The sequence below is a fragment of the Acinonyx jubatus genome, chromosome B3 (genome assembly GCF_027475565.1).
Source record: "Acinonyx jubatus isolate Ajub_Pintada_27869175 chromosome B3, VMU_Ajub_asm_v1.0, whole genome shotgun sequence".
Lineage (NCBI taxonomy): Eukaryota > Metazoa > Chordata > Mammalia > Carnivora > Felidae > Acinonyx > Acinonyx jubatus.
In genome coordinates, this window is record NC_069386.1 from 109,539,358 (window position 1) to 109,555,145 (window position 15,788).

Below are 15,788 nucleotides of genomic sequence, written 5' to 3' on the forward strand. Positions count from 1 at the left end.
ACAGTAGAACCTAGTACAAATGTTAATAGGTAACATTTATTGGGCTCCTACTGTTTTGGAGCATTCAGTCTTCAAAACGAATCTTTGCGGTACTATTGTTTTTGTTTGTTTCTTCTCTGTCTTAAAGCTTTCACTTTGAGACATTATGGAAAAATCTTACAGGTACACATGGAAAGGTAAGACATGATCACAGTTTGTGTTACTAGTAGGACCGGATCAAGGTCCATCTGACTCTAAAACCATTATAATGCACCTAACTAGCAGGTAAAAAGGCACTGATTTGGATGATCTTTACAGTGATGGTAATGATGAATTCATCCATGCTTATTAGAATGATGTATATCCCAGAGTAGTTTGGCTTGGGATAAAGGGCATGATAATGTAAAAGTTTTTGTGGAGGCTTAGAAACTCTTTATACCTATCTTAAAACAGCTGAGGATATTTGGCTCTAGTCAGTGACCAATATGGGGAACTAAATCAGGGTAATTAAATCAGGGTAACATTGAGTCAGATATTGACAGTTCATGTCATCTCTTATTAAATTTGCTAATAGTTCTATTTTATTCTATTACCTAACAGAAAGAAAGAATAATAAAATCCTGGATTCCAGTTCTGGCTGAACAGCTGATTAGCTTTGGAACCTTGAACAAAGTTGCTTAACTTCTCTGAACCTCCATTTCCTTATCTGTAGGAATACCTCCTTTTTCATGATTATTGTGAGTTGTAAATGAAATAATTATCTTAAATGCTGAGCACAATGCCTTGATGATAATAGGAGTACTAATATGATAATAGCTGTTATAACTATATTGTCATTTTCTTTTCTTCTTTTTTTTTTTTTTTTAGAGAGAGAGAGTGAGGGTGCACGAGCATGTGCACAGGGGAGGGGCAGAGGGAGAGGGAGAGAGCGAATCTTAAGCAGGCTCCTCGCCCAGCCCCAAGCCCAATGTGGGGCTAGATCTCAAGACCCTGAGATCGTGACCTGAGCTGAAATCAAAGGTTGGATGCTTAACTGATTTAGCCACCCAGGTGCCCCTGTATTATAATTTTAATTATTCATGTTAGAAGAAACAAGAGTAGGGAATAAATTTTTTTTTATTTGTTTTTTAAACTTGAGCCCTTTGGAAATAAGCATCTTGGTGATAAGCATTCAGACAGATTAATACGCCCGACCCTTACATTAGAAACATTATAGTCATAGCAATCTGCAAATTTGTTTAATTTCAGAGAATTCTATGATGAATCTAAATGTACATGTTCCTACCTTTAGATGTGTGTGTGTTTGTATATACACATGTATATATGTATATATATGTGTACATACACACATACATATATTTCTCTTTGGGGAGAAAAAAAAGTATATGCATCTATTGAATCTAGACTAATTTAGCTTTTAGTGTTTTTGTTTGGTAGTCTTATCCTCATTTCTTCATTTATTGTCATCATTGAATTGTGGAGGAAAATAACGTTATGTTTCCATAATAGTACACTTACTTATTTCAAAGACTAAACTATTGTCTGAAGATATATTCTATTTCAAAAATTAAGTAAAAATTTACAAATATTTTAATGGTTTTTAAAACAATTTTTACAAGCCTCTTAACATAAAACTTAATTTTTGCTTGTTGTTTTTCACCTTATAAATAAGAAATAAGCAAAAACACAAAAATCATCAGCACTAGTAAACAGAAAACATGTTTTCAGAAAATGTTGGCTACTCTCGTATCAGGCATATAAATAAGATAATCATTTTTATAAAAAGAAATTGGAGGAAGAGAAAAAAAGAAAACCTAAACTCACTGAGAATTACTCGTAGTTTCTTCCTTTCCATGCATGCTTTTAACAACATTTCTTAAAAATTAAAGGTGTACCTGAAAGGAGACAAGAAGTACCCTTTTAGAAATTTGTTTTCCAAAAAATAATTTTATTTACTTTAATATATTCTTAGTTAGGTATGAGTCTTTTGTGAAATGTTCTACATTCTTACTCATGCTAGAGAATGGCTGGTACAGGGTTGTAACCAAGCTCCAAGTTTGGGCCTATGTCATATAAAGGCCTTACCACCTTGCAGGAAGTCTATGCTTAGAAGAATTTGAGGATATGTTTCTGGGCCAGACATCCAGAGATACTCTCTGGTTTGTAAGGTTTCCAAGTCTCTTTCCAAGTCTCTTGTCCTAAGGGTTCTGCTTCACTTAGGAAACTAGTAATTGTTACAGTGTTATCATTTTATTCTACCTTCAAACCTTGCATCTAAAAGATCTGTAGTAGCATGAATTGGCAGATAACCGAAGACTTTCCATTTCTTAAGCCATTCACTGCTTTCTTAATTTGCAAGAAGAGATTTCCAATAATAACTTATCAAGTCTACTTAGTATATAAGCTTTGACAAAAATTCAGTAGTCTGTAAATTCTTTGCCCAGAAGATATTCTCATGAAAGATTCTTGCCCTTTGAGTATATGAAGGAAATCAGCTGTTACTATTAAGAAATGTTGGAGTATTGGAATTTCTCCAAAAAACAATAGATGTTAACAGTAGAGTAACTTGATAATTCAAGGCCAGTATTGGACACTCACTTTAAACAAGAAAACCTGGAATGAAATGTCTAAATTTTGACAACAACCTGTATTTTGGGCATTCTCTTCCTTTAAAAGTGTTCATTCTTAATGAAAAGCATGAATTTGTAAAAAACAAAACAAAACTGAAAACAAATGCAGCAATTAGATTTTTAAAGAAGTAATTGGATTTTCTGTTTGCTCATATTTCAATTTTACAAATGCTTTGTTTTCACTTCTCACTGATCTTTAGCTGGCTATATAACAGCTTTGTTGTTTTCCCCTTCCTTTACCACTTTCTTCTTTCTCCCCTTGGCTCTGATAAATGGTGATTTGCTTGTTTGTTAGTTGATTATTCAGAAAATATTTATGAAGCAATTATTATGTGTCAGAGAATGTGTCGGGTGCTAGATATAAAGTAGTGCCCTCACAGGTTTGAATGTAGCAGAGAGGAGAAACAAACAAGCTCTTACCTTATATAAGTGGTTATAGAAACAAACTCACCATCAGTAGAGGATGGGTTAAATAGATTGTGAGGTTTCCATAAAATGAATGTTTTGTAGGTGTGTGTGTGTGTGTGTAAGATTTTTAGAAAAATGCATAAGACCCTGCCAACAGTGGTTGTTTCTATTGAGGGCCCATGGGGATTGGACTTGTTATTCATTATACATTATCTTGCACCTTAAAACAAAGAAACAGGGGCGCCTGGGTGGCTCAGTCGGTTGAGCGGCCGACTTCGGCTCAGGTCATGATCTCGCGTTCCGTGAGTTCGAGCCCCGCGTCGGGCTCTGTGCTGACAGCTCGGAGCCTGGAGCCTGTTTCGGATTCTGTGTCTCCCTCTCTCTGACCCTCCCCCATTCATGCTCTGTCTCTCTCTGTCTCAAAAATAAATAAACGTTAAAAAAAATTAAAAAAAAAAAGAAACAAACCTCTATTCATGTACTATATTTTCAAAGTTTAATAAGATTTAAAGAAAGCTAGCAGTACAATGAACAAGCAAATAAATAAATAATATACTTTTGTCAAAAAAATATCTAGAGGTAACACCTTGATTTATTAAAACAAGCACTCATTACCCTAATTTGTAAGTTGGCCAAAATGCCCTTTTTTTTGTTTGTTTGTTTTGTTAATAAGGGATGCTGTTGTCATATTTGAAATGAGCAGGGGCAACTATCAGTCTAGATTGTTCTGTTTTGGGCTATTGGATGATAAAAGAATGGTCTGATTTACACTTTCTATTTCACTTGTCAAAATAAACATGGTCACAGATTTCCTTGGAGAATTGAGCCTGAGACCTCTATTTAATGTTGATATTATAGTATCATAGAGCTGAATTTGGATACAGATTACCCCATGTGATTATTCTGTTAAAACTGATATGGTTGCTTGACCCTTCTATTCCTTCTTGGCTTCCATTTCAAATTTCTGCACATTAGGTAAACTGGATAGGTATAATGACAAGAAGTTCATTTGAATAAAATGGTATTTTCTCTTTGTAAATAGAGGGCCTGGATCTTTTGTGACAGAACCTTGGCAAAGCTTGACATTTGAATAAATTTAATTATTTTTTTATTCTTTTGCTGGGAATATTTTAGTCCCATGAAATTCTAACTGAAAAAAAATATTGAGCATCTATGAGTTACTAAGTATAACTCCAACTTTGAACCAGTTTAGTTTATATTTGTAAGTGGTACAAATTTATGTAAGTCATAATGGTATATTGATAGGATGCCACTATCATAGATTCTCTTTATAGGTTATTTTGTTTCTTTTCTTGTTTTTAATTCTTTTTTTAATGTTTATTTATTTTGAGAGGGAGAGGGGGAGAGAGAGAGAGAGAGAGAGAGAGAGAGAGAGAGAGAGAGACAGAGAAGGAAAATGAGCAGGGGAGGGGGAGAGAAAAAGAGAAAAAGAACCCCAAGCAGGCTGCTTCTGATCAGCGCAGATCCCAACATGGGGCTCGATCCCATGAACCATCACGACCTGAGCCAAAATCAAGAGTCAGATGCTTACCTGACTGAGCCACCCAGGTGCCGCTTAATTCTTTTTATCTTAACAGCTCTAGTCCTATATAGCAATGACTAAAGTTACTAAGTTCACTAATCAACAACTATGTTGGTTACTCTCTTTTAGATAAAGGACATTCCACTTGATATTTTTATAGCAGTATTATAATATGTGGTATTACATGATGTCAGAAGTTGGGAGTTAAATAGCAGTAATGATGAGCATCTACCCAATTTTTATCTAGTTTTTTCATTAAGGGATGTCTCTGCAGTTAATTAAAGAATATTTCTAATACACACATGAAACTCAGAAAATAAAATAATCTCATGTCCCTGTCACTCATATTGAATAAGTTTTGATATTTTGCTTCAGATTGTTAGAAAAAACACAGATATTACTCCCTTCCTCAATCCCATTTTTATTCCTCCCTTCCCAGAGGTAACCACTGTTCTGAGTGTCATATGTATTTTCTGCCCATACTTTTATTCTTATATTATGTAAGTATGTATGCATGAAAGCATGTTGTTTATGTGTTTTAAAGATTTATTTGAATGTTTCTTGCTACATATATATTTATTATTCTGTGACTTTTTTCATTCAGCATTTGTGATACTTGTGCAAGATTTTGCTTAAGTAATACTTGGAGATACACCTGTTACTCTATTGATGAATAGCAAGTGTCTCCTTGTGCGTATCTCCTTGTGTTCATGTGTGCTAAAGTTTTCTGTAGGGTCATTATCTGGAAGGACATATGCTGAGTCTTAATATATGTGCACCTTTGACTTTGGAGTAATTTCACAGTGTTTTATAAATGAATTCTTCTAATTTTACCTCTTTACCCTTATTATATGTTATGGGCTAAATTGTGTCTCTGCTGCCCCTCAGATTTATATGTTGAAGTCTTAACCCCTAGTAGCTCAGAATGTGATTATATTTGGAGTAGGGCTTTTTAAGAGGTTATTAGCTAAAACAAGGCCATTAAACAATGGCCCTGAAACAATTTAACTGGTATCCTTACAAGAAGAGGATATTTGGATACACAAAACAAACGTCAGGGAGTCACTCACACAGAAGAAAGACCGTGTGAGCACACATTAGAAGGTGGATATCTACAGGTCAAAGACAGAGGCCTCAGAAGAAACCAAACCTTGATTTTGGACTTCTAGCCTTCATAACTGTGGGGAAATTGTTTAAGCCACTAGTTTATGGTATTTTGTTATGGCATCCCTAGCAAACTAATATGGTAGTTCCAAACACTGCTCTATATCCTCACAAACATTCAGTATCACGCTTTTTGTGTGATATAACAGAGACATGGTATCTCTGTTTTAATTTGAATATCCTGTTTAGTAAAACTTTAAAGTTGACCACTTCTCAAGAGTATTAATCAGTGAAGTCCTTATCTATTATCGTATACTTTGCACATTTTTCTCTGAGATTGTCTTTTTTTTTTTTTTTTTTTTTGGTAGATTTGAAGTTCTGTATATAATCTAGAAAATAATTAGGTGTTTTCCATTCTTTCCATCTGTGACTTGTGCATAAACTGTATATTGCATAGAAATTCTTATTCAGGGCACTCAGATTTATCAATATTTCTTTTTATGGTTTGTGCTTTTAAAATCTTATTTTTCAAATTTGTCTCTTTCCCAAGATCTTGAAGAATGTAAAATTTTAATGTTTTAATTGTCAGATTATTTAATTTTCATATTTTCTAAGTAGGAAGCCAGAAGTCTTAGTGATCATTTATTGAATAATTTATCTTTTCCCTAGTAATTTAGAAGATCCCTCTGTCATACATGCTGGGATCTATTTCTAAGTGCTTTATTCTATTCCATTAGTCTATTTATCTGACCTTATGCCATACCACATTGTTTAAATTATTATTTTGCAAAATTACATAATCTATTTGGGGATTTTGGTTTTTCATATGAATTTTAGGATCACCTTGTCAAAGTCAATTACATTTTTTTGGTAATTTTTATTAGTATTGCATCTTAATATATAGATCGATTTGGGGAAGTTACTTCTTCAGAAAAATGTATTTTCCCCCCATACAAATCATATTGCTTTTTTGTTAGATTTATTCCCTAGTACTTTATTATTTTTTTATTGCTATTTTAAAAGTGATATTTTTTTAAAGATACATTTTGTAATTTGTGCTTATTGTTGTTTAGGAACATTAAACTAATTTTTATATCTTAATATTGCATCTAGAAATTCCCCTAAACTCTCTTAGTGTAATTAATTTGTAGATTATCTTGGATTTTCTACATTAAGGATCATATCATCTGTGAATAACACAGTGGTTTCTTCCTTTTCTATGACTGACTTACATCCTTCTTACTACCTTGGCTGATATTTTCAGCACAGTGGTGAATAGAACCAGTTATGACCGACATTTCTTCTGTTGTTCTGAACTTTAAAAGGAATACTTCTGATTATTTGATCCATGGAATGAGTATTTTATAGATTTTTGATATTAGCCCCTTATCAGCTGTATGGTTTGTACATATTTTCTCCCATTCAGTAGATTGCCTTTTCATTCTGTTGATCATTTTGGCTGCTGTGTAGAAGCTTTTTAATTTGATGTAGTCCTAATTGTTGATTTTTGCTTTTGGTGTCATATCCAAAAAATCATTGCCTAGATCAATGTCATTTTTTCCCTATGTTTTCCTCTAGACTTTTATGGTTTCAGGCCTTTCAAGTTTTTAATACATTTTTAGTTACTTTTTATAAGTGGTGGTTAAGGGAGGGGTCCAATTCCATTCTTTTGTGTATGGTTGTCCAGTTTTCTCAGCATCATTTCTTGAAGAGAACTAGCCTTTTCCCATTGAGTTTCCTGGCTCCCTTGTCAAATATTAGTTGATGCATATGCAAGGGCTTATTTCTGAGCCCCTGATTCTCTTCCATTGGTCTGTATATCTATTTTTATGCCATACCGTGCTGCTTTAATTTCTACAGGTTTGTAATATAGTTTGAAATGAGGAAAGGCGATGCCTTCAGGTTTGTTCATTCTTAGTATTTTTTATCTTTAGTGTCATTTGTGTTTCCATACAAATTTTAGGATTTTTTTTTTTTTCTGTGAAAAATGTCATGGGAATTTGACAAGGATTGTGTTTTGGGTAGTATGGGCATTTACAATGTTAATTTTTATGATTTAAGAACACGAGAAATTTTCTATTTGTTTGTGTCCTCTTCCATTTCTTTTATCAGAGTTTTTGGTGTACAAATCTTTCAACTCCCTTTTATTCCTAAGTATTTTATATTTTCTGATGCTACTGTAAGTGGATTTAAAAAAAATTTTTTTTCTGATGTATCATTATTTGTGTGTAGAAATGCAGCTGGTTTTTGTATGTTACTTTTGTATCCTGCTACTTTACTGAATTTATTGATTAGTTCTAACAGTTTTTTTATGGAGTCTTTAGGATTTTTTTATATACAAAGTTAAATCATTTGCAAGCAAAGACACTTTTTCCTAAAAACTTTCAACCTTTTACCTGTAGGCTTGTCATATGTGGCCTCTATTATGTAGAGGTACATTTCTCCTACACCCACTTTGTTAAGACATCTTACCATGAAAGAATGTTGAATTATATCAAATTCTTTTTCAGAATCTTTTGAGATAATCATATGATTTTTATATTTTATTCGGTTAATGTGATGTATCACATTTACTCATTGCATATATTGAACCATCCTTGCATCCCAGGGATGAATCCCACTTGATCATGGTATATGATCCGTTTAAAGTGCTGTTTAATTTGGTTTGCTAGTATTTGCTAAAAATTTTTTTGAGAATTTTTTTCATCTATATTCATCAGCGATATTGGCTGGTAGTTTTCTTTCCTTGTAGTGTCCTTATCTGGCTCCAGTAGCAGGGTGATGCTGGCCTTGTAAAATGAGTTTGGAAGTGTTCCCTTTCTTCAGTTTTCTGGGACAGTTTGAAAAGGATTGGCATTAATTTTTTTTAAATGTTTTGTAGAATTTGTCCTTGAAGCCATCTGGTCCTGGAATTTTCTTTGTTAGGAGGTTTTTGGTTGATTGCTCAATCTTCTTATTCATTATTAGTCTATTAAATTTTTTATTTCTTCTTAATCCATGTCATGACAGGATGTATGTTTTTAGGAATGTATTCATTTCTCCTAGGTTGTCCAGTTTGTTCGCATATAATTATTCATAATAATCTCTTACGATTCTTTGAATTTCTGTGGTATCGGTTGTAACTTCTTCTCTTTCATCTCTTAAGATTTTAAATGTACACTATTTCTTCAGTCATGCTATATATTTTGATGGGTGCACAGTGCTTTCACTTGGCATCCATTATAAGTTGGTTTTGAAACAATCGAGTTATTACACCAGCTGGGATGATTACTGATCTCTTCATTCCTTTGGGATGACTCTGCCAACAGGGGATAGGTTTCATTCTATTCTGATTTGTGTTGCTGCAACACAGAAGGTGACCCCACTAGCTAATAGAGCATTAACATATTTGTCATGGAAATCAGGTGGTCCTTTCTACCTTGCCATTATTGGCTGAATGTTTTGAACTGGGAGACCACTTAGAGCATATTTTGGCCATGGGAAACATTGTGAAGCCGAAGACAGAAAAATGGCAACTGCAGCTGTTGGTCTGCTACAATGTCTTACCAAGTCCCCTTGTAAAGAGCTCTGAAAAACCTCTATTTTTTTTTTTTTATTCTTTTTTTTTCTTGGTAAATCTAGGTAAAGAGTTGTCAATTTTCTTTATCTTTTAAAAAAACCAACTTTTAGTTTCATTGAGTTATCTTACGGTTTTCCTCTTCTCTATTGCATTTATTTCTGTTCAGATCTTTGTTATTTCCTTCCTTCTGCTTGCTTGGGGTTAGTTTGTTCTTTTCCTGTTTCCTTAAAATATAAATTTAGTTTGTTTATTCGAATCTGTCTTTTCTTAATGTAAGTATGTATCCCTACTATCTTCCGTCTTAGATCTGCTTTTCTGTATCCCCTATGTTTTGGTATGTTGTTTTTCCATTTTCATTTGATATTTTTTAATTTCCTTTTTAATTTTTTTCTTTGGCCCATTTTTTGTTCAGGAGTGTGTTTTTTTTATTTTCACATATTTGTGAATTTTTCAGTTTTTCTCCTGTTAGCTGGTTCTAGTTTCATACTGTTTGGTCAGGAAAGATACTTGGTATGATTTCAATCTACTAAATTTACTAAGACATTTTTTGTGACCTAAAATATGATCTGTCTGGAGAATGTTCCCTATGCGCTTAAATATGTATTCTGCTGCTATTGTTTGGAATATTCTGTATATGTTTGTGAGGCACATTTTGTCAAAAGTATAGTTCAAGTCCAGTATTTCCTTATTGATTTTATGTTCAGATGATCAATCTATTGTTGGAGGTGGGAGCCCTACAATACTGGGACCTACTATCTATTGCTGTCTATTTCTCCCCTCAGGTCTGGTAATATTCGCTTAATATATTTAGTTGCTATAATGTTAGGTGCATATAAATTTACAATTGTTATAGGCTCTTGAAGGATTGACTCCTTTACCATTTTATAATGAACTTCTTTGTCTTTTGTTATAGTTTTTGACTTAAAGTCTATTTTGTCTGGTATAAGTATAGCTATCCCTGCTGTCTCTTGGTTACCATTTTCATGGAATATCTTTTTTCATCCTTTCACTGTAAGCCTATCTGTGCCTATAAATCTGATGTTAAGTATTGTAAGCAGCATATACTTAGATCTTGTGTTTTTTTTTTTTTGTTTTTGCTTTTTGTTTGTTTGTTTTAGCCATTCAGCCACTCTATTCCTTTTGATTGGAGAATTTAATCTATTTACATTTAAAGCACTTACTGGTAGGTAAACACTTACCATTTCTGGCTATTTTGTAGGGTTTTTTTTTCCTCTTTCTTCCTCTCTTGCTGTCTTACTTTGTGATCAGTGATTTTACTTGGTGGTATTCTTTGATTCTCTTCTCTTCTCTTTTGTATATCTACTGTTGGCTTTTGTTTTGTGTTATATGAAACATCTTACAGGTAAAACAGTCTATTTTAAGCTGATTACAACTTAAGTTTGATCATACCAGAAAACAAAACAAAACAAAACAAAACAACTCTACTCTTTTACTCCTTCCCCACATTTTCTGTTTTTGATGTAACAATTATACACTTTTATATTGTGTTAAGGGTTAACGAAAAATTGTATTTAAAAATCTTTTAACTTTTATGCCAGAATGAAATTATTAAAACACTACCGTATTACAGTACTGTAGTATTCTGAGTTTGGTTATAGACTTTCCTTTACCACTGTGTTTTATATTTTTATATATTTTTATGTTACTAATCAGCATCTTTTCAGCTTGAAGAACTTTTAGCATTTCTTATAAACCTGGTCTGGTGGTGATGAACTCCCTCAGTTTTTGTTGCTCTTAAAAATTCTTTGTCTCTACATCATTTTTGAAGGACAGCTTTGCTACATAAAGTGTTCTTAATTGGTATTATTTTTCTTACAGTACTTTGAATATATTATCCCACTCTCTCCTGACCTGTAAGGTTCTGCTGAGAAAGCCACTGATAGCCTTGTGGAGGTTCCCTTATATGTGAGGATTTTTTCTTTTCTCTTGCTGCTTTAAAAATTTTCTGTCTTTGATTTTAGATAGTTTTATCATAATGTGTCTTAGAGAAGATTTTTTTGGGTTGAAACTATATGGGGTCTTTCAAGCTGTATGAAGTTGGATGTCCAGATATCTCACCAGATTTGGGAAGTTATTTCTTTTTGTCGCTTTCTCTTTTCCTTACTGGAGGACTCCAGTAATTATAAATTATTTATTTTATGGAATCTCATAATTCATGTAGTCTTTCTTCACTTTTTAAAAATTTTCTGTGTTGCTCCTTTGATTGGATAATTTCAAATGACCTGCTTCAGATTCACTCATTCTTTCTTCTTCTTGGTCAGAAGCTCTCTATTGAATTCTTCAGTTAAATTATTGAATTTTCAAGCTCTAGAATTGCTTTTTTTTTTTTTTTATGGTTTCTGTTTCTTTGTTGAACCTCCCATTTTGTTTATGTATTGTTTTCCTAATTTTGTTTAGTTGTCTGTGTTATCTTGTAGTTACTGTATTCCTTTAAGAGGATTATTCTGAATTCTTTTTTACACAGTTAATAGGTCTTTATTTCTTTAAGGTTAGTTATTAGAACTTTATTAGTTTCCTTTGGTGGTATCATGTTTACCTGATTCGTCCTGATTCTCATATTCTTATTTTGGTATTTGCTCATTTGAGCAATGAGCCTTTATAGGCTTGCTTCAGCAAGGAAAGTCCTTCACCATTTGGCTCAGCTAGAGGTTCTGGACAGGCAGCTGGTAGCAGCTTCGGGCAAGCAGTGCTTTCTCTCAGGGTCTCTAGTTGGATGGGGCCAATGTCTATGTTCTGAGGTTGGTCAGGGGACCTGCCATTGTTCTGCAAGTCAGGTGGGTCTGATGGCTGGGCTCTGCATTCAAGCATAACTGCTGGCTTGTATCTGTGTTCACATAGAACTACTTCCTGAGCTTTGCGATCACATATGGTTAGGCAGGTTGCATGCTATGTTTCCTGGTAGGATGGTGCTGCTGGTTGCACTCTGTGATTGGGTAAGGCCACATGCTGACCTCTGCAATTGCCTCTGGTCAGTTGAGGTCCCCAGGCTGTGCCCTCTGGCCTGATGGTGCCACTGGCTGGACTCTACATTCAATTAAGGCCATACACAGTTTTGCAATCAGATTGGAACTCACTCAGGCTGTGCTCCTTGATCAGGTGGGGCTGTAGGCTGTACCCCCAAATTGGATGGGGCTACAAGCTAGGCTCCTGCGATTGAGCAGGGTACTGGCTATGCTCTGCTATTTGACAGTGTGTCTTGCTGGACTTCCTGGTTGGGTAGGGCTGCCAGCTACCCAACAGTTGGATGGAGCTGAAGGCTGTGCTCCATGGTCAGGCAGGGTTGCACTGGGTTCACTGGGCAGGTGGAGCTACAGGCTATGCTTTGTGATTAGGTGAGGTGGCTGGCTGAGCATTCTGTCAGGGTGAGTCTGCAAGCTATACTCAGCAATTGGATGGGGCTGTAGGCTATCTGTGCTGTTGGGTAGGGCTGTCAGGTTGGGCTCCAGAGCTGTCCAGGGTCTCTGGCTGGGCAGCCTCGTGAGATAGGGCTGGAGGCTATGTTCAACAGTAGGGTGGTGCTGCTGGGCTTGGCTCCCTACCTGAATGGAGCTGTAGAATGGGCTCTGTGGCTGCTTCAATCCCTGGTCAGGATTCCTGGTCAGGAATGGCTGGAGGTTATGAAGGCTACACTGAGCAGTTTGGTGGGGCTACTGACTTGCTTTCCTGCCTAGGCAGGCCATAGGATGTGTTGTATGCTGCCCATGGCTGACCATGTCTTTGGTTAGGCTTCCCTGTTGGGTGGGGCTGGAGGCTATGCTCAGCAGTTAAGTGTGCCCACTGACTTGTTTCTCTGCTCTGGTGGGCCGTAGGATGTGCTGCAGAGGCCCAGCGGCTTAGAGCTGCCTTCCTGCTTAAGTGGGGCTGGAGGCTATGCTCAGCATTTGAGCAGGGTTGCTGACTTGCTCCTTGTGTAGGTAGGGCTCCTCACTGAGTTGTCCCTCTAGCCAGGGACCCAAACCATTCAGAACTGCCATTTAAGCTCCCTGGCCAGTTGGGGGCATTGGCTCAGCTCTGCAAATGATCAGAGCCAGGAGTTGGGATCTCTTCTCAGGCTCTACCACCAATAGGAATGCAGTCAGCCGAGATCTGCACATTTGTTGCTGTGAGTCATTCTCCCCTTCTCTGTCTTGTAGCTGATTCCCACCGTACTCTCCATGAGGCAGTACTTAAGTGGGCCTCCCAGGAAGCATCAGGAATGCTAGGGAAGCTTGATGTCCCCTTTGCTCTCCTCCTTTTCTCGCTGGAGAAGGTGTAGGTCCAGGGAGAACCCCTTGTGTAGCACTGCACTGACCTGGAGGAGGAGCAGTGCAGTCAAAGTGAAATCGCTCCTCTTATCCTTCTAATGTTTTTCTTGTCCAAGGGGTTGCTTCAGCCTCACCCCCATGTTCTGGAATCTTGACAAATATTTATAGATAGTTGCTAGTTGCCCTTTCCCTGAAGGGGACCAAAGTTGGGAACTACCTATTTTGCTGTCTTTCTGATGTCTTTCTCCTGATTCTAGTCAGTAATTAAACCGGTTTATTAAATCATTGTTTCATATATTTTGTCTGGGTTTTCATTGGTTTTGGGCATTATGGTAAATTTAATCTCTGTTGCTTCATCTTGGCCAGAAGATGTCCTATATATCTTTTGCAAAGTGAGTATGATAATAATAATAAAAAAAAGAACAACATTCAATTCCCAAATATTCAGATAATGTCCTTTCAGATTGACTCTTTTCTTGATACATTTTAGAAAGAATAGTCTTTATTGTGTACTGTTTTTTTTACTGGCTTCTCCATTACTTTTCTTTACCTACAGTTTATCCACAGTTGGATTAGATTATTATATATAATAATGTAATGCCACTTATGTATTTAATATAATTATATTATGTATTTACTATATTATATATAATAATGTACTATCACTTATTTATTATGTATGTTTTACTAAAATTAGATTAGATTTAATACTTAATGGAAATCTGCTGAAATCATTTTATGCTATTTTTTTCTTGCCTGTTTTACCTTGATGTTTTTCCATCAGTATATGAAGAAATGAGATAAAACAGAGAACCTAGACATATCTTTGTATCGTCTGAGATTTTGTGTCATTAAGGGAAACGACATTCTTGTCTTATGACATATTGTTGTCAAGATTAATTCCTTGACTACTTTCAAGAGGTAGTAGTTTTATTCTGTTTTCAAATTATTTCCTTGAAATCAGCCATCTAATTCAGAAAGAGATTAGGAGCCAAATTTTAAAAACTAGATACCAGGAAATGCCTCATTTATGAATGTACACACATTTGAGCTTATAAATTGGGTAATTGTGCACCTAACAGCTCTACTTATTGTATCATTATTCACTTTGTATGTATACAAATGAAGGCTTTATAATTCAAATTTTGTAGCCTGGGATACTCATGATTAGAGAATGGTTATTTTTCATGCTCCCATTCAGTGTTAATGCATACAACTATAGAATACCTTGTTACACTGCTAGAGCTTCTTTACTAAACATGTATACTGAAGTGGTATAGGTAAGTAATAGTTAATTTGGCCTCTGTAGTCTTATTATATAAAAAAATGTAAGAAAAGGTATAAAAAATCTGCGTTAGTGTCTTTGCATCAAAGGACTAAGCTGACATCTGAATTTAAGTTCTGCTAAGTATATTTTAAAAATTAAGTTCCCAGGACACCTGAGTGGCTCAGTCAGTTAAGCGTCCGACTTTGGCTCAGGTCATGATGATCTCACGTTTCGTGAGTTTGAGCCCATATTGTGCTCTGTGCTGACAGCTCAGAGCCTGGAACCTGCTTTGGATTCTGTGTCTCCCTCTCTCTCTGCCTTTCCCCTGCTCATTCTCTGTCTGCCTCTCTCAAAAATAAATAAGCGTTAAAAAAAAATTAAGTTCCCTTAAAATGATTGTAATGGTAAGAATACATACCCAGATATTTCGAGATTATAGCTCATCTTTAACATGACTGAGCCCAGATAGTTTATTGTCCTGATAGTTTATTGCCAAACACTGAGTTCTTTTATAGATTTTGGAAGAAAAATCAGCCATTATTTAATATTCATAATAATTATGCAAATGTATGTATGTATGTGTTTATATATATGTGTGTATGTGTGTTAGTTTCCTATTGCCACTATAACAGATACCACTTTGTGGCTTAAAACAATGAAAATTTATTCTCTTAACAGTTTGGGACATCAGATGTCTGAAATGAGTTTAACTGGGCCAAAGCCACAGTGTCAGCAGGACCACATTCCTCTGGGAAACTGTAGGGGAGAATCTGTTTCCTTGCTTTTCTCAGCTTCTAAAGCTGCATTCCTCGTATTTTTGCTCATGACCCCTTCCTCCATCTTTAAAGCTAATAGCCACACAATCTTCTCCTCTCTTGGGATGAAATCTCCCTCTGCCTCTCTCTTATAAGAATACTTGTAATTACAATCAGGGTCCACCTGGATAATCCAGGACTATCTCCCCATCTCAAAATTCTTAACTTAATCACACATTTCAAGGTTTTTGTGCCATGTAAGGGAGCATTTGTAAGCT

At 35.4% G+C, this 15,788-nt stretch overlaps 1 protein-coding gene across 16 annotated transcripts in view; it reads left to right on the top strand.

Annotated features, from left to right (window-relative positions):
* The window catches only part of FUT8 (fucosyltransferase 8), a 306,694-nt gene that overhangs the window by 187,411 nt on the left and 103,495 nt on the right, over positions 1 to 15,788 (top strand). The window lies entirely within an intron of this gene.